The sequence below is a fragment of the Thalassophryne amazonica genome, chromosome 11, assembly GCF_902500255.1.
Source record: "Thalassophryne amazonica chromosome 11, fThaAma1.1, whole genome shotgun sequence".
NCBI classification, from domain to species: Eukaryota; Metazoa; Chordata; class Actinopteri; order Batrachoidiformes; family Batrachoididae; genus Thalassophryne; species Thalassophryne amazonica.
The window spans coordinates 69,026,181-69,049,813 of record NC_047113.1 but is presented as its reverse complement, the minus strand read 5'-3'; the positions used below and the strand labels follow the sequence as shown (position 1 = coordinate 69,049,813).

Here is a 23,633-nt window from a genome sequence, read left to right as displayed (position 1 = left end):
TCTTCACCTCTCTACCACATTCTCCATTACTTTGAACAGTTGACCCCAAATATTTAAACTCATCTTTCACCACTTCTACTCCTTGTAACTGCACTATTCCACTGGGCTCCCTCTCGTTCACACACATACTCAGTCTTGCTTCTACTGACTTTCATTCCCCTTCTCTCCAAAGCATATCTCCACTTCTCCAGACTAGACTCAACTTGCTCTCTACTCTCACTACAGATCACAGTGTCATCTGCAAACATCATAGTCCATGGGGACTCCTGTCTGATCTCATCTGTCAACCTGTCCATCACCACTGCAAACAAGAAAGGACTCAGAGCTGATCCTTGGTGTAATCCCACCTCCACCTTGAATGAGTCTGTCATTCCGACTGCGCATCTCACCGCTGTCACACTATTCTTGTACATGTCCTGCACTACCCTAACATACTTCTCTGCCACTCCAGACTTCCTCATACAATGCCACAACTCTTCTCTTGACACCCTATCATAAGCTTTTTCTAAGTCCACAAAAACACAATGTAACTCTTTCTGTCCTTCTCTGTACTTTTCCAACCGTATTCTCAGAGCAAACATTGCATCTGTAGTGCTCTTTCTCGGCATGAAACCATATTGCTGCTCACAGATCTTTACCTGTTTTCTAAGCCTAGCTTCTACTACTCTTTCCCATAACTTCATGCTGTGGCTGATCAGCTTTATGCCTCTGTAGTTACTGCAGCTCTGCACATCACCCTTTTTCTTGAAAATAGGAACCAGCACACTTCGTCTCCACTCCTCAGGCATCCTCTCACTTTCCAAGATTTTATTAAACAATCTGGTTAGAAACTCTACTTCCATCTCTCCTAGACATTTCCATGCCTCCATTGGAATGTCATCTGGACCAACTGCCTTTCCACTCTTCATCCTCTTCATAGCAGCCCTCACTTCTTCCTTGCTAATCTCTTTTACTTCCTGATTTACTCTCGCCACATCATCCAGCCTTTTCTCTCGCTCATTTTCTTTATTCATCAACTCTTCAAAATATTCCCTCCACCTTCTCAGCACACACTCCTCACTTGTCAGCACATTACCACGTGCATCTTTTACCACCCTAACCTGCTGCACATCCTTTCCAGCTCTGTCCCTTTGTCTGGCCAATCGGTACAAGTCCTTTTCTCCTTCCTTACTATTCAACTTCTTGTACAGCTCGCAATATGCCTTTTCCTTTGCTTTTGCCACTTCTCTTCTCGCCTTACGCTGCATCTCCTTGTACTCCTGTCTACTTTCTTCATCTCTCCGACTATCCCAAAACTTTTTCGCCAACCTCTTTCTCCTTATGCTTTCCTGGACCTCTTCATCCCACCACCAAGTCTCCTTGTCTTCCTTCCACTGTCCAGATGTCATACCCAGTACTGCCCTAGCTGTCTCCCTCACCACATCTGCAGTACTTTTCCAGTTGTCCAAAATTACTTCCCCTCCAACCACTGCTTCTCTCACCTGCTCGCTAAATTTCACACAACAGTCTTCCTCCTTCAGCTTCCACCATCTGATCCTTTGTTGAGCTCTCACTCTCTTCTTCTTCTTTACCTCTAAAGTCATCCTACAAACAACCATCCTATGCTGTCTAGTGACACTCTCTCCTGCTACCACCTTACAGTCTGTGATTTCTTTTAGCTTGCATCTCCTATAAAGAATGTAGTCCACCTGTGTGCACCTTCCTCCACTCTTATATGTTACCCTGTGCTCCTCCCTTTTCTTAAAGTAGGTATTCACCACAGCCATTTCCATCCTTTTTGCAAAATCAACTACCATCTGTCCTTCCCCATTCCTATCCTTGATACCATATCTACCCATTACTTCCTCATCACCTCTGTTCCCTTCACCAACATGCCCATTGAAGTCTGCTCCTATCACCACTATAACACAATGCTTAAAATGCTCTTGGCTGTATGTATATAAAAATAGGAAACAGGATGTGACCTTTGACCTCTTAAAATAGGTCAAGGACAGCCATCTCTGCAGCAATCCACCAATTAGAGTGGCCAGACGGAAGCCACTCTTCAATAAAAGGCACATGGCAGCCTGCCTGGAGTTTGCCAAAAGGCACTTGAAGGACTCTCAGACCATGAGAAACAAAATTCTCTGGTCTCATGTCTCAACAGTCATTTTTGATTGAACTCTTTGGCATGAATGTCAGGCATCATATTTGGAGGAAACCAGCCACCATCCCTAAAGTGAAGCATGATGGTGGCACCATCATGCTGTGGGGATGTTTTTCAGTGGCAGGAACTGGGAGACTAGTCAGGATTAAACCTTTGGGGCCGATGCCGTTGTATACGACGGCTAAGACCAAGCTTTACTAAATTATAAATAACTTTTGAATGATATGAGATAGAAACTTACTTTTTTTTTGCTGAAAAGTTAACTCTGCGGACTTTCGAGCCGAACTGTCCAAAAAATGCCCTCGGACCCCAGAGGGTTAAGGGAAAAATGAATGCAGCAATGTACAGAGACATCCTGGATGAAAACCTGCTCCAGAGCACTCTTGACCTCAGACTCGTCATCTTTCAGCAGGACAGTGACCCTAACAACACAGCCAAGATATCAAAGGAATGGCTTCAGGACAACTCTGTGAATGTCCTTGAGTGGCCCAGCCAGAGCCCAGACTTGAATCCAATTGAACATCTCTGGTGAGATCTGAAAATGGTTGTGCACCGAGGCTGTTCATCCAGCCTGATGGAACTTGAGAGGTGTTGCAAAGAGGAATGGGCAAAACTGCCCAAAGATAGGTGCGCCCAAGCTTGTGGCATCATATTCAAGAAGACTTGAGGCTGTAATTTCTGCCAAATGTGCATCAACAAAGTATTGAGCAAAGGGTATGAACACTTATGTACATGTGGTTTTTTATTATTAATAAATTTGCAAACATTTCAAAATAGCACTTTTTATGTTGGCATTATGGGGTGTTGTGAGGAGAGTTTTAAGGAGAAAATATGACTTTACTCAATTTTAGAATAATGCTGTAACATAACAAAATGTGGAACAAATGAAGCACTGTGAATATTTTCTGGTATGGATGCACAGATCCCGATACCAGTGTCAGGTATTGGCCTGATCCCATATATATTTACTTGTACTTGTAATCATAAAACTACTCCGATACTAGACACCTGATACCCCTTTACAGCAGCGTGATGTCAACCTCTCAATGTAGCCCGTGAGCAGACGGAGGTCGGGGTTCGACGGAACTGCCCACTTTGCCCACGAAGCGTTTGACGCTGCGAGATTTTCAACTGTTTTTCTGCAGTGCAGCTCAGAGTTGAGAACAGTTGTCATCTCCGAAAGCGTGGTGATGGCAGCACACCTGCACTTAAGACATTTTCAGGCTTTTTTTTTTCCTTTAAAACTCTGTGCCGCTCCGTGTGGGTCCTCGCTAAAAACAGCTGATCCGCACGCATTAAATACTAATGTTTGTTTTTCCACCCAAATGTGCCTAAAGTCTCTTTCTAAGGATGACATGACATAAAAAAAAAAAAAAAAAAAAAAAAAAAAATAGCTGAAAAATGTAAAAAAAAAAAAAAAAAAAATTCCCTACCTGTCAATCTGGTCATGCTCTTTCCATAAATACATTGTCAAATCTTCCTGCTCAGACAGCCATCCAGGGGCCATCTGAGCAGGAAGGGGGGGGGGGGGGGGGGGCGTTTCCCCCTCCACATCCCGAGATTAAAGGTCCACTTTTGAAGACAATTTTTCATACTACTACTACTCCTACTACTACTACTATAATATTAATTTCAACAATTAAAATGTCAAAAAGAATTTAAATGTTAGAAAAATGTTAGAAAGAATTTAATAGTTACATTTATAAACGTGTAGATTAGAAATTGTAAGTTTTACCGTTACAGTGCTGTCAGCATTTAAATATGAGGTCAATCAATCAGTCAATCAATTTTTTTATATAGCGCCAAATCACAACAAACAGTTGCCCCAAGGCGCTTTATATTGTAAGGCAAGGCCATACAATAATTATGTAAAACCCCAACGGTCAAAACGACCCCCTGTGAGCAAGCACTTGGCTACAGTGGGAAGGAAAAACTCCCTTTTAACAGGAAGAAACCTCCAGCAGAACCAGGCTCAGGGAGGGGCAGTCTTCTGCTGGGACTGGTTGGGGCTGAGGGAGAGAACCAGGAAAAAGACATGCTGTGGAGGGGAGCAGAGATCGATCACTAATGATTAAATGCAGAGTGGTGCATACAGAGCAAAAAGAGAAAGAAACAGTGCATCATGGGAACCCCCCAGCAGTCTACATCTATAGCAGCATAACTAAGGGATGGTTCAGGGTCACCTGATCCAGCCCTAACTATAAGCTTTAGCAAAAAGGAAAGTTTTAAGCCTAATCTTAAAAGTAGAGAGGGTGTCTGTCTCCCTGATCTGAATTGGGAGCTGGTTCCACAGGAGAGGAGCCTGAAAGCTGAAGGCTCTGCCTCCCATTCTACTCTTACAAACCCTAGGAACTACAAGTAAGCCTGCAGTCTGAGAGCGAAGCGCTCTATTGGGGTGATATGGTACTACGAGGTCCCTAAGATAAGATGGGACCTGATTATTCAAAACCTTATAAGTAAGAAGAAGAATTTTAAATTCTATTCTAGAATTAACAGGAAGCCAATGAAGAGAGGCCAATATGGGTGAGATATGCTCTCTCCTTCTAGTCCCCGTCAGTACTCTAGCTGCAGCATTTTGAATTAACTGAAGGCTTTTTAGGGAACTTTTAGGACAACCTGATAATAATGAATTACAATAGTCCAGCCTAGAGGAAATAAATGCATGAATTAGTTTTTCAGCATCACTCTGAGACAAGACCTTTCTGATTTTAGAGATATTGCGTAAATGCAAAAAAGCAGTCCTACATATTTGTTTAATATGCGCTTTGAATGACATATCCTGATCAAAAATGACTCCAAGATTTCTCACAGTATTACTAGAGGTCAGGGTAATGCCATCCACAGTAAGGATCTGGTTAGACACCATGTTTCTAAGATTTGTGGGGCCAAGTACAATAACTTCAGTTTTATCTGAGTTTAAAAGCAGGAAATTAGAGGTCATCCATGTCTTTATGTCTGTAAGACAATCCTGCAGTTTAGCTAATTGGTGTGTGTCCTCTGGCTTCATGGATAGATAAAGCTGGGTATCATCTGCGTAACAATGAAAATTTAAGCAATACCGTCTAATAATACTGCCTAAGGGAAGCATGTATAAAGTGAATAAAATTGGTCCTAGCACAGAACCTTGTGGAACTCCATAATTAACTTTAGTCTGTGAAGAAGATTCCCCATTTACATGAGCAAATTGTAATCTATTAAACAAATATGATTCAAACCACCGCAGCGCAGTGCCTTTAATACCTATGGCATGCTCTAAGTCAAGAAAGATGTGTTTACTTTATTTTTTATTAAATGAGTATTTATGTTTAATGAAGAAGAAAGAGTGACTATAAAGTGAGTATTGGCACAATGGGCTATTATTTTCATGTTGAGGTTGGGGGGGTTGTCACAGCAGCTGCTGAAAGTAACTAATAAAGTAACTAGTAATCTACGGTAACTTAGTTACTTTTAAAATTGAGTAATCAGTAAAGTCACTAAGTTACTTTTTCATGGAGTAATCAGTAAATGGATTACATTTTCAAAGTAACTGTGGCAACACTGATGCTCACAGACATAAATAAAGTTAGTGATGGACAGTATCAGTTCTGTTATTGGTCATGTATATTTTGTAGTGCCGAAGTCCACAGGTTACATTTCAGTGACATGTCTGGCAGTGTCATTTTCGTTAAGAAACACATGGTTAATGTTAAAGGACAATTTGTTGTAGCCAGAAAGTGAAGTTACATGATTTAAGTGAACTTAATGTAAATAAAAACAAAGCTAATGATATTGGTAGCAGTTATAGTCAAAACGTAAGGATCAACTGATGAATAAAACATTTTCAAAGTCATCATAAAACTGTAATGGTATCATTAAGTATTCATATCGGTGCTCGGCATCGACAAGTACCCAAATGTGAGTACTCGTACTTGTACTCTGTCTGGGAAAAAGTGGTATCGGTGCATCCCTACTTTCTGAATGCACTGTAAATGTCTTCATCTCAAAGGTTTGTAATATGCCTGAGAAACTGGCTGAAAATTTCACAAAATGCGAATAAATTCCTATTTATCCTGGACATGAGTAACTTCCAGAGCCATCCGAGGGTTTAACAGTACATTCTTTCTCTCCTCTCCCGTTCTCAGTGCTGATCAGCACCTCCGACGCCAAGACCCAAATGTTAAAAAGCTGTGATTTTGCAAGTGGTACTGTTACGTGAACCATCATCGTAGGCGTCTTGAAAACAATGATCTTTTCATCCATTAGGCTTGCATAACACACCTACAGCCACTCTGAGTGGCCTCAACGTAGCCTGTAGAGCACAAATGTTCTGGTCATGACGCAAAGCATATGTTGCAAGAATTCCCTTGTAAGCATCTTCTCTGCTGCACAGGTTTATTATTAGCTGTTGTTTCTGATTGATGTCAAATTTGCCACACATCACACATTTGTAGTTACTTGTAGTTATTTGTAGTTATCCTCATAGGGATTTGGCCTAAGTTTTATGATTGATAACCTTCCTGTTACAACTTCAGTTCCACGTGGAGAAATATGTGTGCACCTCCTGATGTTCCTAAGTACTTATAAGGACCTACTCAGTACTTATCAGAACACACTCTGCTTAACTTCTGAGATCTGGTGGGATCAGGTCTACATAAAGTGGCATGGTTGTACTGCACCACCTTGGACATAGTCCATACTTGTATATTACATATTGAGAACTTTCACTCTTTCTTTTGGAATGTGTTGCAGGCCTTAAATAAAGGGATGGATTATATTAACAAATGAAGCAAAGTTAACCAGGGCCTGGTTTCATAAAGCTGTCTAATCTTGTTTAGTCAACTAAACTCACTGCATCAAGCAATCGTTTGATCTTAGTCATTGAACAAAGTGATTAGTCACCTAAACTCTAGCGTTTGCCAACTAAAGTTTTTATCTTGGTGCAGAGGAGGCTAATCTGTTGGGAAAGTGTAGTGACACGGACCCACAACAGGGGGCGCAAATGAACGGTGAATAGATGAGCCAAAATATAACAATTTAATGTTGTGAATGTGCACAACGAACATACAGACAATCTCAGAATGTCATAACAGTCAATACACAAAGGTGACGTGTGGGCAGGCTCGAGGATAGAAGACGTCTGTCCTAAGAAGAGCCGGAACCACACGATTTCCGCCGCCCCAGAACCTGGTGAATACTGGAGCCGCCAAGTCCCGAATTCCCAGGTGATCACCGTCCCCGACTGTCGGATCTGGTACTGCTGGCGAAGAACAAAGACAGTCAAGTGTGGGTGTGTGTACACCCAGTAACAACAACGGTGGGAATGCGACCTCCACCTCTCACTCAATAACTTGCAGAGTTCTGTAGAGTCCTCAGGGGAAAAGAGTGCCTTCAGCGCTCTCACAGCTTCCACCGACGGAGGAACTGGTACTCCTGCAAACACTCACAATATACAAATATTGCAATTACAAAACGGCTGAGGATATTACCTCCAATGAAGTATGATATCTCGGCAACGAGGTGGAGATGACGTCTGGTCTTTATGGAGTGAGATGATGTTGAGTAGATGGGTGACAGCTGTCAAGAGGTAATGAGCGACAGCTGTCACCCCCGGCTGTGTCCATGGCGGCAGCGCCCTCTCGTGCCTGAAGCCTGCACTTCAGGCAGGGCGCCCTCTGGTGGTGGGCCAGCAGTACCTCCTCTTCTGGCGGCCCACACAACATAATCTTATTTTAGTCAAATAAACTTTAGTGTCTTTACCTCAAAAAATGGTGGCGGAAGCAGGTGTTCCAGGACCAGAATGACCCATTGGAGATGTTAACAGCCAGCCCTTCTTCAGGTTTTGACGGCACTGAGGTTTTTATGCCTGTGGGACCCTTCAGTAGTTTATCGGCGACACCATCCACATCTCCAAGTCAACCATGTTCCTTTGGAACACTGGAGAGCACACATCACTTTTATTCCCCCAAATACAAGCTTCCATGGTTGTAGCAGACGATGAACCCAGAAGTAAACAAAACTCTAACGCATTGGAGGCGTTTCTTGGCAATGGCACTCGCAAGGCTGCTATGACCGTGAAAATCGTTGACTCATGTAAAACAGCAGATCTACAAGTTTAGCCGTCGACGTGAAATGGAGATTAGACGACTAATGTTGGGCGACTAACCTTAGTCGATTAAGTAAATAGGGATTAAGTAAGATTAGATTGCTTTATGAAACTGGGCCCAGACAACATATGAAATATCTTTGGTTCATACGGTGTGAAACAAATAAGAATGAAAGTAAATATAAGAATCCCTGCTTTTATTTATTTATTTGTTTGGCAGCACGGTGGCAAGAAGCAAGAAGGTTGTGGTATTGCTTCCTGCCCTTTCTGTGTGGAGTTTGCATGTTCTCCCCATGTGTGCATGGGTTTCCTCCGGGCGCTCTGGTTTCCTCCCACAATCAAAAACCATGCTTATTTAGGGTCTGCTCCTTTCTCTGTCTTTGACCCAGGCAGTGTCTCTACATCTGGACTTGGTCCCCAGGTGCTGTACTGTAGCTGCCCACTCCTTCTAGTGGTTGGATTGTGTCTACCTGTAATTAGCATGGGTTAAATTTAGAGGACAGATTTCTTTGTATGTATTGTTTTTTGCATTTTCCATACCATCCCAGCATTTTCTGATTTGGAGTTGTACAAATCCAAATTGTTCACTGGATAAAAATAGAAATGAATCAAAATACTCCAAAGTTGCACATTCAGGCAAATATATTTTTGAGAGTCATAACAACTGAGATTGAGGCGCATTTTTTCTGCTTAATATTGAGGCACTTATTTGAAATGACACATAGTTGCCATTTCAAGGACTACTGTGCAAATAAAAATCACTGGACACAGAATGACAGTGAATTTTCAGTTTAACAGGAATAGCAGAAAATGTGGCTTTTCAGTCATTGATGGAGTGACGTTCGTGATGGTCGTAGTTCTTCAGTAAATGTCACTTTGTCTCTGTCATGGAAGATACACAGTTTTAACTCTTCCCACTTTGTGTGCTACTTTTAACACAGTCATGATATGCTGCTGTGTAATTTTCTTTCCGCAGTTGGAATAGAATGTTAGTTTATAACATTTCTCCAAGTAATAGTGTAATTTGCCTGTCTACCATTGTCGGCTCAAAGAATTAGGTGTGCTTTAAAAAAGTCACACTCATAATGTAAGTATTTCTGGTTTTATGATTGATATATCACATAAGAAACAACCTTGTCTGTAAAAGTGCAATGCTGTGAACAAAATGCCTCAGATGGGAAATTGGCTGTGACACAAGGAACTGAATGGAGTACACTAGGACTTCCTGAAGGTTTTAAAGATGTCCTGGAATTGGATTTCAGACAGGCCAAACCCCGAAATGGCTCTTCATATCGACATAGCAGAAAACCTGATATGCTTCCTTCCCCCTCCTTCCCACACTCCCTCTTTGGTAGCTGTAGTGAGATGTGATCCAGATGAAGATGAATGACTCAGTCATTAAGTGAAGGAGCTGGAGCGCTGTGCCTTATTTAGCCCAGAGCCAGTATGAAATCAAATCAACCCATCAAATAAATATTAAAATTGGTAACACAGATTCAAAACATGTAGTCATAACATATCTCTGAAACATTTATACAAATGAATATTACATATGTTTGCAGCATATATATGTGCTTAAGATTCTTTGACAGCTGACATGCTGTTGGGAGGGTGAAATGTTACATCTCACCCCCCCAACACCCTCTAAATTTCATACATTTATGTAATTTACCTTCATGTGCTTGATGTGTCTATGCAGACTAATTAGAAATTAATGAACCAGGTTTCATAAAATGTGTTCACGTTGCTGAGCCTGAAATAAAAAAACAAAACAAACTGTTACATTTTGGACTCCTGGGTGTATCTATAATGTTAAACACAAAGAAATTAAGCATAGTTTTATCTCTTTTTACCTGTTAGCTGATAACATGGAGAATGGCAAGAAATTCACAACAAAGAGAGGAAAGGTAAATTTGAAATTGGTCCAGATTTGGAATAAAAATGCTAACATTGTGATAATCAGTCAAGGACACCAAGACAATAGCCCCACCCCCACTCCACCCCAAGACTGGGTATTTTGAAACTTTGAGATGTTTTCTCTGAGTATGCTTCTACTTTTTTTAAACTCAAAAAAATGAACCTTTTAAGGTTACGCCATAAATGAAATAGCTGTATTATAGAAACACTAAAGTCTACAATCATAGCTATGCTTTCAAAATAACATTTATGTGATTGCAAGAATTTTAGATGTCTGGAAGGAAAACAAACCATGAGTTGGAATTAAATTCCACTTTCAAAAATAAGCCGCTTCATGGAACTGAGAACCACAATTTATATTTTAAGCCTGTGCTGGTTTCACTTCCTCAACTCTGCGTGGTTCTGCCTTGCCTTTGTCACAGTTGATTGACCCTTGGATGTTATTGTCACTGGTATATAAAACTGTTTCCTGATCTTCAGCCTGGGTAACCATGACTCTTACTGAAGTTGGCTTTGTCACTTGTTAGCGTTCACACTCTGGGAGAAAATGTTGTCCGTCGTATTATTGTTCTTGTGATTTTTGTAGAAAGCACACATTGTACGAGGTCTGTTAGAAAACTATCCGACCTTTTCCGCCGAGGATACTCTCGGCGTCACACAGATTAAGGAGCGTTACAACCGGATTAAAGACGGCCCACAGCGGCGGAGTACGCGCCGCGCTCTGATCGGCCATCGACAGGCTGAAACGACCAGATCATTTCCAAAGTGAAGGCTGTGTTGATCCGGGACGTCGTCTGACTACCAGAGAAATTGCAGAAGAGGTGTACATCAGCACTTTTGCGGCACATTCCACTGTTACAGGAGTTTTTGTAATGAAAGACGTGCGGAGGAATTCGCGCGTCGGGACGGAGCTGCAATGGCGCACAACAAAAAGCACATCCGTGTTGGAAACCATTCGGAAGATTCAGACGGCTTTCAGTGGCTTTTCAGTCGAGTGAGTATCCGAGAAATTGTGTAACAGCTGGGCATGTCATAACTTGTCCTGTGAGACTTCCAACATGGACGTGCTTTTTCGTCTGTGACGCCGAGAGTATCCTCACTGAAAGCCATCTGAATCTTCCGAATGGTTTCCACCTGGCTGTCTCTCACAGTTTCTGGAAAAATTTGATTCAGCGCTGCTCCAGTCGCTCAGCCATTTTCCTGACAATGAAAATCCGACGCAGGGGGTGGACCAGTGCTCACTCAAAGCCTGCCCACAGATGAATGACGCAACCGACAGGCGTGAAAAAACTCACACATGCGCACGAAGGTTCAAGCTTTGCTGATGCAAGCGCACATGATTCAAATCCATATAGTTTTTTAAAAAATAAAAAGGTCGGCTAGTTTTCTAACAGACCTCATAAGTCCTTGTCTGATTGCTTCTTGACAAGCACCATCAGCTCAGGGACAGTTGTGTTACTGTAGATGAGAAGCTGATATACGTGATAGCGTTTGTTTTGTAGGTCCACAGATAGTCTTGGTCATCTCTTACAGTGATGCTCATCTGCTCTCTGTGCCAATTTTTACTCAATGAAGGGAAGTTTTTGTCATGTAGCTGGATGTTTACTTACTCAAGACTCTATACATCCCTTCTGGGATTGAGCACCCAAAATGTGCTCAACCTTTGGGCACATTGCTTTAGTTTTAGCATGGTATTTGATCAAAATAGTTGCACATGGGAGACAAAATGTTTCTCGTGACATACTGTGTCTAACATGTTCCTTTTAGATGGTATTTAACGTGAGAACAATGAGATAACTTCCAAATTACTTTATTGTGCAATAAAACACATGCTACCATTATCATAAAATTAATAATATTTCAGAATTATGATCTATTTTACAATAGCCAAGTGGTGTGTGTGTGTGTGTGTGTGTGTGTGTGTGTGTGTGTGTGTGTGTGTGTGTGTGTGTGTGTGTGTGTGTGTGTGTGTGTGTGTGTGTGTGTGTGTGTGTGTGTGTGTGTGTGTGTGTGTGTGTGCGCGTGTGTGCGTATGGCTTTGAGCATACAGAAACTGACGAGAGCTGATATACCGCCAAAACAGGATATTGATAGGACTAATATTTTTGGAGAAACTGCTGATAATAACTAACAACACTGAACAATGGATGTTGATAATTACATTCTGGACTCATATGCCATTCCAGCAGGGGGCAGTAAATCATCTACATATTAAAAGCATGCATGCATGTGTGATTTTGTTTGGTAAGTTCAATGTAAGTACATAGTATAATCGTAAATGCATGGATGACACAAGAAAGTGAAGACACTTATTTCCATTGTGGTCCATTTAAAAATCAAATGACAAAATACAAGTAATAATAATAATAATAATGTGTATATGATAACAAGAATCTAAACAATTTATAAATGCATTCAGACAGTAAATTAGCATAATCAGTTATGTACTTAACAGGAAATAAAAGGGTTGAGTTTTTCTACTAAAAACTGTTGATGTTTAAGGTTCTAAAAAATCTGCTCTAAGATAGTGGGACAGTCTCTGGATGGTCAGTATGAAGCTGCATATCACAACAACATGATGCGGTTAGCAAAGAACATCGCCTCTGACCCCAGCCATGTCCTAAATTCTGAATATGTGCTCTTACCATCAGGGTGACGCTACTGTGTGCCGCACTATAATAAAGTCAGGCTTAAGAACTCATTTATACATCAGTCTATCTTGAAACTAAATGAGGAGCTTAGTTCATAGAGTCAGAGTGTGAAGGCAAATGGATGATTGTTTATTGTTGTTTTCTTTGTGTGATGTAATTGTTTTAATGTATGATGTCTATTGTCCTTGTGTTATATGGAGCTGCTGAACATGCGAAACAAATTTCAGATTCATGATCTGACAATAAAGTTCATGTCTGTCTGTCTGTCTGTCTGTCTGTCTGTCTGTCTGTCTGTCTGTCTGTCTGTCTGTCTGTCTGTCTGTCTACCTACCTACCTACCTACCTACCTACCTACCTACCTACCTACCTACCTACCTACCTACCTACCTACCTACCTACCTACCTACCTACCTACCTACCAACCAACCAACCAACCAACCAACCAACCAACCAACCAACCAACCAACCAACATTTTGGACTCACACGGTATTCTAACTCATCATGGAAACTTTGCATAATTTATTACCACCCTTGAAAAATGTTATCTACCTATTTTATAAACACTACCCGATCTAGAGGCCATGATTCCCGACAGGCAACGTGCTAGTTGATTTTTTTTTTTTTTTTTTTTAAATCTTACAAATGGCTAAATTATCAAACAATATAAAGATTACAGCCATGAGAATTTTCAACAGATCTGCTGATATCCAAGTTTGTGTGAGAGTGGTGTTCTTCTGCGATTACAACAGTTAATACTGGGGATTTGTGTTGAATTTTCCACCTCTTGGAAAAGACTTGCATTTTCATTGGTCGACGTAGTCAGATTTTACCAATCAGCGTGTCTGTAACAATCCTCTACTGATTATTTACTACATCTGAGATTTTGTTGTTGACAGTGTATTTTATTCTCTACTGCCATCTGCTGTTGTAGAGAATTTTTCATTCTTGAAAACACTTAAAAATAAATTTAGACCCTTCTGGATTTCAGTGATGTCTGTGCATTGTAATTACTTCAGAAGGTGGATGAGATGTTGGGCTCTGCTAAATTTTCATCACACAAGTGCGACCTGTTCGACTCGGTTGAATTTGACACCCTCCTATTTACAACCCAGGCAGCCGCTCCACTTTGTGTACGCCGGGTCCTGTCAGATCTCAGAAGCTAAGCTGGGTTGGTCCTGATTAGTACTTGGATGGAAGTCCTGTTTGGAAGACCAGGGCTGTGCGTTTCTCCAGGTAAAACTGGAGTTGTGTCAAGAAGGCCATCTAGTGTAAATATTGTGCCAAATCCCAGTGTGGATCTGTAATGGCTCCTCTGGGATGAACCTGAACAAAAACGGGAGGCAGATGAAAGACAACAACTATCTACAACCCAGTTTAAAAAGAAGAAGAAAAAAACAATTCTGCATGTTTATAATTTTGTGGAGGATGATAGGGGTGCCAGTGAGTGCTCATGCCTTCCCATCAAAGATCATTTATGTTGTATGATCTGGTCCCCATTTGTAAGACCATCTGCCGATGTGCCCACACTGACATAACCCCTATACACACACACACAGAAACAAACACCCTTCTCTGTCATTCTGCAGCAGGAAGTGAGTTGTGCCCTGGAATGCACTGAATTAGAGAAAAGGGCAGAGCTACTGGACAGAGGCTGGTCCACAAGCTTGCATGCTTTCCCTCTCTCTCACAAACAACAGAGCCACACGCTGTCCTCCTCATACACAAATATCAGAGGGCAGCGTTGAACAAGACGAGATGAAGCAGAAATATCAAATCTTCAGGATGGGGAACATGGTTTTTGAACTAACTTTGGACTAACAGCGAAGGGATAATTTTGGAAGGAAGATCCTTTTTTCCTGCTAGGGAGGCACTGTCACTCAGGGAGCAGTTTGAAGTACTGGGGTAAGTGTGCAGACTTGAGCAGCACTTACCTCCTGCCACAGAGAAATTGAAACAGGCAGCTCAATAAAGCCCTGCCTGTGTTTTGGTCGCAATCTAGAAATCTGACTTGTCTCCAAGTTGGGTAGCTGGTGTGCTGTAAAACCTTAAAGGCTGTTTGAAAGACTACTGGAATGTGAAGCCTTGATGCTATTTTAGATTTGTCAGTATGTAGCGTGTGCTGCCAGTAACATGGGTGTGGATTTTTTTTTTTTCTCTTTTGTTTTATGTTTGCGAGATGTGAATTTTGCTTGTTTGAAAGTAATACTAAGATGCAGGGACTGCTGTGACAAATCTGTTTACAATGTGTGATCGATGCTGTGATGATGAATATGTCTTGGAAAAGTTTTGAGCGCAGAGACATGCCTCTCTCTACATTCACATGTTCCTGTGTCCTTCTCCCTTTACCGTAAAGACCTCAGTGAAGCTGTATTTCAGGAAGCAGAAGTCACCAGCCCATCACAAATTCTCAGCACCGCTGTCAGCTTCTATTTCAGAAGTGGTGTGACCAGAGCTAGTGTTGAGTATGTGAGGTATTTACGTTGTTACCCCAAGGCATTTCGTTTATGTTTGTGAGGTGAGAAGTGGTTAGATAGTCAGCTGCTGCTCTGAATCACTGTTGGTAAACTGTTCAAGCCTGGATGCTGTTTTCATTGACTTTGCAGTCACGGCCAATCACTCCTGACACGCCGATGCCCTCCCTGCCTCCCACTCTGAGCAGCCCTTCCCCTCCTCATCTCAACTAGGTCTAAAGTCTTTGAATAACTGCAGAGTTTAAATTATTGTCCTGCTTCAGGATTTTCTGGGTTTAAGAAAGCCTGATGTTCTCACCACTTGTTTAAATGGTTTAACAGAGAAACGATGCCCTTCTCCTATTCAGGTTTACAGTACAAATTAAGCACTGCACTGGTTCAGTCCAACATCAACATGAATTCCAAGCTTTGGTGCTCAGCTTGCAGAGGAAAAGGCTGGTGATGCATGTGGAATGACATTCCAGACGCCCAGGCTGGTTGTATAATGTTGGAATGCGAGGTCGGTGGAGCAGGGGAGATGCCAGTCAGTCAATACAGACCAAATTAAAGATGAGATACCGGCTGCTTGTCTACGCCAGCTGACCGAGTGCCTGAAGATGTGATTGAAACAAATGTAGTTTTTTTTTTTTGTTTTGTTTTTTTTTAGGTCTGTTCTATTAAAAAATGTCAGTGTTGACATTGAAAAAGACTAGATCCTGTGGAGGTGAGATATGCTGAAGTAGGAATTACAAGGGGCGTTCTTTCCTGTAAAGATTACACATTTCTCCATACAGACAGAAAAACCTGGTCCTGAGCTTTAAATTGACAGAACATACTGGGCGAACAGCGTCAGCAGCTTTCTTTTAAAAATTCATATGCTTAACCAAAATAAATCTCACTTCAAAGCTGACAAAATGTAAGGGTGTGATGTTATGTGTTTTTCTTCGTCTTTTTGCAAATCTATCTGCCAACAGACTGTCAGTTTGGAGTTGGCAAGAAGAGAAAGTGCAAACTGTGTCAGAGTATGAACCTAAATACATTCCAAATTATTAATGGAAAGTAGTTTTGGCATATGCTCATGTAGTGCTAACAAATTAAATATTTGCATGGGTCATATAGTGTGGTGTATCATGCACACCTGTAAATTCTGCACTGATGCACACGGCTCATCCAGCCAGCTGTTCTGTCAGGTTGTACTGTCTACGTTGTCTCACACTACAGGTTTCATGTAATTATATTTGTTCAGGACTAGTTGTAGAGTATGGCAGACTTTAATCTCTAAATAACACTTTTTTGTATTTGGTTGTGCTGGTGGGAGAAGGGTGCTGGTTCCCTTTCTGCATCTGTAATCCCCTCATGAATACTGTACATTGCCCCTGGCATTTGCTTTTTGCAAAATGGAGGGTTGTATTACTAATGTTAGGGCCCCTTCACACATAACACTATTGAAGCCGACTAGCGCACGGAGGAATTGCATCCCATTCGTGAAAAATCTGAGCCACCTCAAAAGGCACAAACCTGTTGCCACAAACATTTGCGCACATCAACGTGCTCATTCGATCCCCCTCTCGGCAGGTGTCGGCCAAATTCCAGGTGTCACACACAAACATCTAACACCGCTCGCTGAACACTTAGAAAAGGTGGGGCTATTCACGCTCCTGGTACGATAGCAGAGAGCAGTCGATCGCATTCGACCTGTTTGTGAAAATTGTCAAAGTGCAACATGAGTGTGGTGTCACCTAGTAACACATATGGGTGTAACTGTGTCGACCCCCCCCCCCCCACACACACACACACACACACACACATACACATATGACATCTGGAGTGTGTCATCAAACACATAATAATACAAACACAGCATTTAAATCACAGAACAAAGCAACAGAGAGTGAGCCTTTTTGTTCTGTGACCTGCCGAGGTCTACTGACAGAGGTGGGCGTGTCCCCCACGACATGCAGCTGGTCAGATATCTGTGGCCACAAATCATAGCTCGGGAACACCTGTAGTGGTTTGTAGGACATTAAGCATGGGTTAAAGTTCTCCGTCACCACGACGGATTTCCGTCATTTGGAAAATTTAACCACACATACACGTGCGCACGTGATGTCATGCGTGTTTTGGGGCCAAAGTATGATAATCTCACTGTCAAAGCAACATCCCAATCAAAGCAGCAACAATGTCTCCGTGGACTGCAGAGGAAGGGACTGTGTGAATTTTCCTTCCTCTCCACTCTGTTTACTACTTGCCAAGAGCCATGGTCTTTCTCCTCCCTGTCTTTGTGAGAACATTGGCAGACACTCCCCAAGTAGAGCGGGGTGTGGCTTTGCTTTGAACCAATGAAGCATTGCTCCATCTCACTGCTTCAATGGTTTGTTGTATTATTTCACTTTATCTTAATTTTCCCCCGCTAAAGCCCCAAAGAGCATATGTCTGTGAGTAATATTTACCTTTTTTATATTAAACCGACCTGTTATGGTCTTCTAAAACAGTTGATAGATGTATTTTATATCATAAAAACGGGACCGATGCTAACGCGTTAGCATGTCTATGGCATTTTCAATGTTAAAGTTAGCATTAAGCTGTTCGCATTTCAGCACAGTTTGTGCATTTGTTTTCTGTATAATAAATAATTAATGGCTGAGCGTTAGTTGTTGTAAAAGAGTCAAATGTATTATGAATTGTAATTTTCTAATTTATTTTTATTTATATATTAATAATAATAATAGCAACAACAAAAGTAATAACTAATATTGCTACAATACAATTTTTTTCCAGCAAATATTTGCACCACACATAATGTGGCGTCACACTTTAAGTAGAAGGGCTACCCCATCCTGACTTCTTCAGCTAGATAACATCCATATACTCAATACAACAATACCCAATAAAGGACATGCAATTGCATTATGGCTCCGTATAGCGGGACTTTAAAAAAGGTGATCCGGAACTGGGCAACTGTGTGTATTGCTACAATACAATTTTAGAGAAACGGACAAAAAGAACCTGATAAAACAAAACACAACAGAAAAGGTAAAACCAACTAACAATGAAAATAAATAAATATAGAAATAAATAACACCTAGTGACTCCACTTCATCCGTGTTTTATTTAAGTTTAATGACAGTTTGTTTCGGTCAAACCACATGTAAGCTGTGTTTTTACACAAGAAAAAATAAAATGCAGTAAACTGCACATTTGTGTCTTTTTTCATGAAAATAAGGTATTAAAGATCACATATTACACTTTAGTCAGGCCTTTAAAATACGTAGTTTTGTGGACTCTTGCTGTAATATGTTGTCAGTGGTTGAGATAGTTGCTGTAGGCATCTAAAAATGCTCATAATCGTGTGAAACCTGATGGAAATCTCTTTGTGGTGTGTCAGTGATGTATGTATGTGCAAAATAAAACAAAACACTACTCCAGGTATGTTTTTGACGAGAATATAACATCATAACTTTATTACAAGCTCAAACGTTGATGTTGCGTGACATAATAATAATAACTCGCTTAAGCTGTGGTCACAACCCGCCATACTTGCACGTGCGTGCAGTCTCCTTGCAAAAACGTGGGCTAAATTTGGAGATCCTTACATCATACACTCAACAAAAATATAAACGCAACACTTTTGGTTTTGCTCCCATTTTGTATGAGATGAACTCAAAGATCTAAAACTTTTCCACATACACAATATCACCATTTCCCTCAAATATTGTTCACAAACCAGTCTAAATCTGTGATAGTGAGCACTTCTCCTTTGCTGAGATAATCCATCCCACCTCACAGGTGTGCCATATCAAGATGCTGATTAGACACCATGATTAGTGCACAGGTGTGCCTTAGACTGCCCACAATAAAAGGTCACTTTGAAAGGTGCAGTTTTATCACACAGCACAATGCCACAGATGTCGCAAGATTTGAGGGTTCGTGCAATTGGCATGCTGACAGCAGGAATGTCAACCAGAGCTGTTGCTCGTGTATTGAATGTTGATTTCTCTACCATAAGCCGTCTCCAAAGGCGTTTCAGAGAATTTGGCAGTACATCCAACCAGCCTCACAACCACAGACCACGTGTAACCACACCAGCCCAGGACCTCCACATCCGGCATGTTCACCTCAAAGATCGTCTGAGACCAGCCACTCGGACAGCTGCTGAAACAATCGGTTTGCATAACCAAAGAATTTCTGCACAAACTGTCAGAAACCGTCTCAGGGAAGCTCATCTGCATGCTTGTCGTCCTCATCGGGGTCTCGACCTGACTCCAGTTTGTCGTCGTAACTGACTTGAGTGGGCAAATGCTCACATTCGCTGGTGTTTGGCACGTTGGAGAGGTGTTCTCTTCACGGATGAATCCCGGTTCACACTGTCCAGGGCAGATGGCAGACAGCGTGTGTGGCGCCGTGTGGGTGAGCGGTTTTCTGATGTCAGTGTTGTGGATCGAGTGGCCCATGGTGGCGGTGGGGTTATGGTATGGGCACGCGTCTGTTATGGATGAAGAACACAGGTGCATTTTATTGATGGTATTTTGAATGCACAGAGATACCATGACGAGATCCTGAGGCCCATTGTTGTGCCATACATCCAAGAACAAAACCCTCATGTTGCAGCAGGATAATGCACGGCCCCATGTTGCAAGGATCTGTACACAATTCTTGGTAGCTGAAAATGTCCCAGTTCTTGCATGGCCGGCATACTCACCGGACATGTCACCCATTGAGCATGTTTGGGATGCTCTGGACCGGCGTATACGACAGCGTGTACCAGTTCCTGCCAATATCCAGCAACTTCGCACAGCCATTGAAGAGGAGTGGACCAACATTCCACAGGCCACAATTGACAACCTGATCAACTCTATGCGAAGGAGATGTGTTGCACTGCATGAGGCAAATGGTGGTCACACCAGATACTGACTGGTATCCCCCCCCCAATAAAACAAAACTGCACCTTTCAGAGTGGCCTTTTATTGTGGACAGTCTAAGGCACACCTGTGCACTAATCATGGTGTCTAATCAGCATCTTGATATGACACACCTGTGAGGTGGGATGGATTATCTCAGCAAAGGAGAAGTGCTCACTATCACAGATTTAGACTGGTTTGTGAACAATATTTGAGGGAAATGGTGATATTGTGTATGTGGAAAAAGTTTTAGATCTTTGAGTTCATCTCATACAAAATGGGAGCAAAACCAGAAGTGTTGCGTTTATATTTTTGTTAAGTGTAAGTACTGCCTCAGTACGAATTTAGGAGCATGCAGACACACTGTACAGGTTTTAGTGCATGCAGAACCTTCGCTGCGGTCAGGCTGCGGATTCACCAGCAGTACAGATGACGCACGTTGTGAGTACTGCCTCAGTACGGATTCAGAGTAGCACATTTTCATTCAATTACTGTTGAATTAACCAAATCTGTACGGAGGCAGTAGGCTACTCACCACATACTATGGAATTAAATTGTAGGTATCAGATCTTGAAGATTGTGATACATACAACGCAGCTTCTCACTTGAACTTGGACTTTATTTCCAAACTTCAGCAACACAGACACTCCGCAGCTTCAGTCTGATAACTAGCTTTAACTTTTCGAGGCAAGTAAACACTCGTACAACTGACCGCTGCAGGCTGGACATGCTCATGCATTGCCGACGCCGAAAAACACCTGCCGCTCCGGTCCCGCTCATAACACACACATCAAAAGAAAAGCTGACCCCACACACACACACTGCTTTATTGTCAACTCTCTTTATCGTTACACTCCTAGAGACGTGCGTTGAACGTACTCCCTCCCTCCTCTTGCTACTGCCTCCGTACGTTTTCACAACAACGTAGTGGCCGTGGCATCCGCAGAAAACGTACGGCGAAAAAAAAACGCACGGTGGGTTGTGACCGGTGCTTTAAAGAAAAAATGGCAAAACTCACATGTAAGTAAAAAAACAAACAACAACAAAAAAAATGGTTAATCGATTATCAGTTTCAGAGGACTTCATACCCTTTAAAATTCACTAGAATATACAAAATTTGACATGGTCTTTTAAAAAGATTTCTGGGGGAGCACCCCAACCCCCCATAATCAATACTGTGTTTTTACTTAACAGGTTGAAGTGAGTTTTCTTTGTTTCAGAGGGCTTCATACCCATTAAAATTCACCAGAATATACAAAATTTGACTTGCTCTTTTAAAAAAATTTCTGGGGGAGCACCCCCGACCCCCCATAATCAATAGTGTGTTTTTACTTCACATTGAAGTGACTTTTATTTGTTTCAGAGGGCTTCATACCCATTAAAATTCACCAGAATATACAAAATTTGACTTGGTCTTTTAAAATATTTCTGGGATAGATCCCTCAGACCCCCATAGTTTGAAGTGAGTTTTCTTTGTTTCAGAGGGCTTCAAACCCATTAAAATTCACCAGAATATACAAAATTTGACTTGCTCTTTTAAAAAATTTCTGGGGGAGAGCCCCCCCCATAATCAGTACTGTGTTTTTACTTCACAGATTGAAGTGACTTATTTGTTTCAGAGGGCTCAAACCCATTAAAATTCCCCAGAATATACAAAATTTGACTTGCTCTTTTAAAAAATTTCTGGGGGCTCTCCCCCAGACCCCCCATAATCAATACTGTGTTTTTACTTAACAGGTTGAAGTGAGTTTTCTTTGTTTCAGAGGGCTTCATACCCATTAAAATTCACCAGAATATACAAAATTTGACTTGCTCTTTTAAAAAAAATTCTGGGGGAGCACCCCCGACCCCCCATAATCAATAGTGTGTTTTTACTTCACATTGAAGTGACTTTTATTTGTTTCAGAGGGCTTCATACCCATTAAAATTCACCAGAATATACAAAATTTGACTTGGTCTTTTAAAATATTTCTGAGGGAGATCCCCCAGACCCCCATAGTTTGAAGTGAGTTTTCTTTGTTTCGGAGGGCTTCAAACCAATTAAAATTCACCAGAATATACAAAATTTGACTTGCTCTTTTAAAAAATTTCTGGGGGAGATCCCCCAGATCCCCCCCCCCCCCCCCCCCATAATCAGTACTGTGTTTTTACTTCACAGATTGAAGTGACTTATTTGATTCAGAGGGCTTTATACCCATTAAAATTCACCAGAATACACAAAATTTGACTTGGTCTTTAAAAAATGTTCTGGAGGAGACACCCCCAGACCCCCCAGAATCAAGACTACACCCCGCCCCCCACCACCCGTTTATGTACCTTTATGTTCAAGTTTGCCATTCTTTTTATGCTTTGTCTGTCTCTCCTTAGAGGCTATTTAGATGCTATATAATGTGTTTATTGTATTTATTGAGGAAAAGAGAGTGTGTGCCCCCACTACGCCACTTTTTAGGGAATTGCTGGCATTGATTTTTGCCAGGAAAAAATTTCAGTCAGATGAAAATTTATTGCTTTAACCCATGCATTAAGTCACATAACTACAGTGTGAAGCGCGGACGTCAGCTTGCTGTCCTCACGTGGAAATAAATTAAAACACATATTGCTTCAGCTGACTGCTGCATCAGAGCACCGCAATGCTGGTGAATATCGTGCCATGCAAGAAATCACCCCACGGGACGCCCCCGTGTTGCGTGTGTCACTGCGGGATTTCCCCACATTGTAATAATTAAAACACGTCACATTTGCAGTGGATCACTGCGCGCCAGACACGCTGGCTGCATGTGTTCACGATGCGAGAGCTCGGCTCTTCATGACATGGGAGGTGGCTGGTTTGAGTGCATCAGGTAATTCATGTAAAACATGAAAGAGAGAACAGTAATCCATGTCATTTCATTACTTCCTGGTGTGTGTCTAGGTGGATGCTCAATCCGCTTTTTATAACAGGAATTAAGTATTATTAATTGTGGCGTTTTATTAATTTTTTGCTCCGCTGCTGTGTGTGTGTGACTTTCCGGGTGCTCACACTGTATTTGTGGGTGCGAACACGAGCGTGCGTGAAACCGTCGTCACGGTATCGTGCACGGCTGTCCAAACGTGAATTCCTTTCCGACAGCAGGTGGAATGTTTCGTGGTTCCCCATTTCGTTTTTGGTTTGCCTATTTTCTTCCGGTTTCTGCGTCTTTTGTCTTATGTGCGATGGGGCCCTTAGCAATGTAATGGAGGGACATGACAGAACATGTCGCGTTTAGTATTTGCATTTGGTAGCTTGACAACTTTAATGTGTCACGGGTGCATTCACTGCCGCCTTTTTGTAAAGCAAAGTGTAACAGGATCAAAGCTGGTGCTCACTCTGAATGTCGGTAAAACCAGTTCAGAAGCCCTGTTTATTTCTTCAAAGCTGCTACTCAGCTGACAAATCGTCTTTTCTAGATATAAGTTGCAAAAGAATTATTGCGTTCGTCTTCAACCACCAGCGCTAGTAAAAAAAAAAT

General features: G+C 41.7%; 1 protein-coding gene across 6 annotated transcripts in view; it reads left to right on the top strand.

Annotated features, from left to right (window-relative positions):
- rapgef2 (Rap guanine nucleotide exchange factor (GEF) 2) overlaps positions 1 to 23,633 on the top strand; it is a 206,587-nt gene that overhangs the window by 93,855 nt on the left and 89,099 nt on the right. The gene's annotated exons all lie outside the window — the stretch shown is intronic.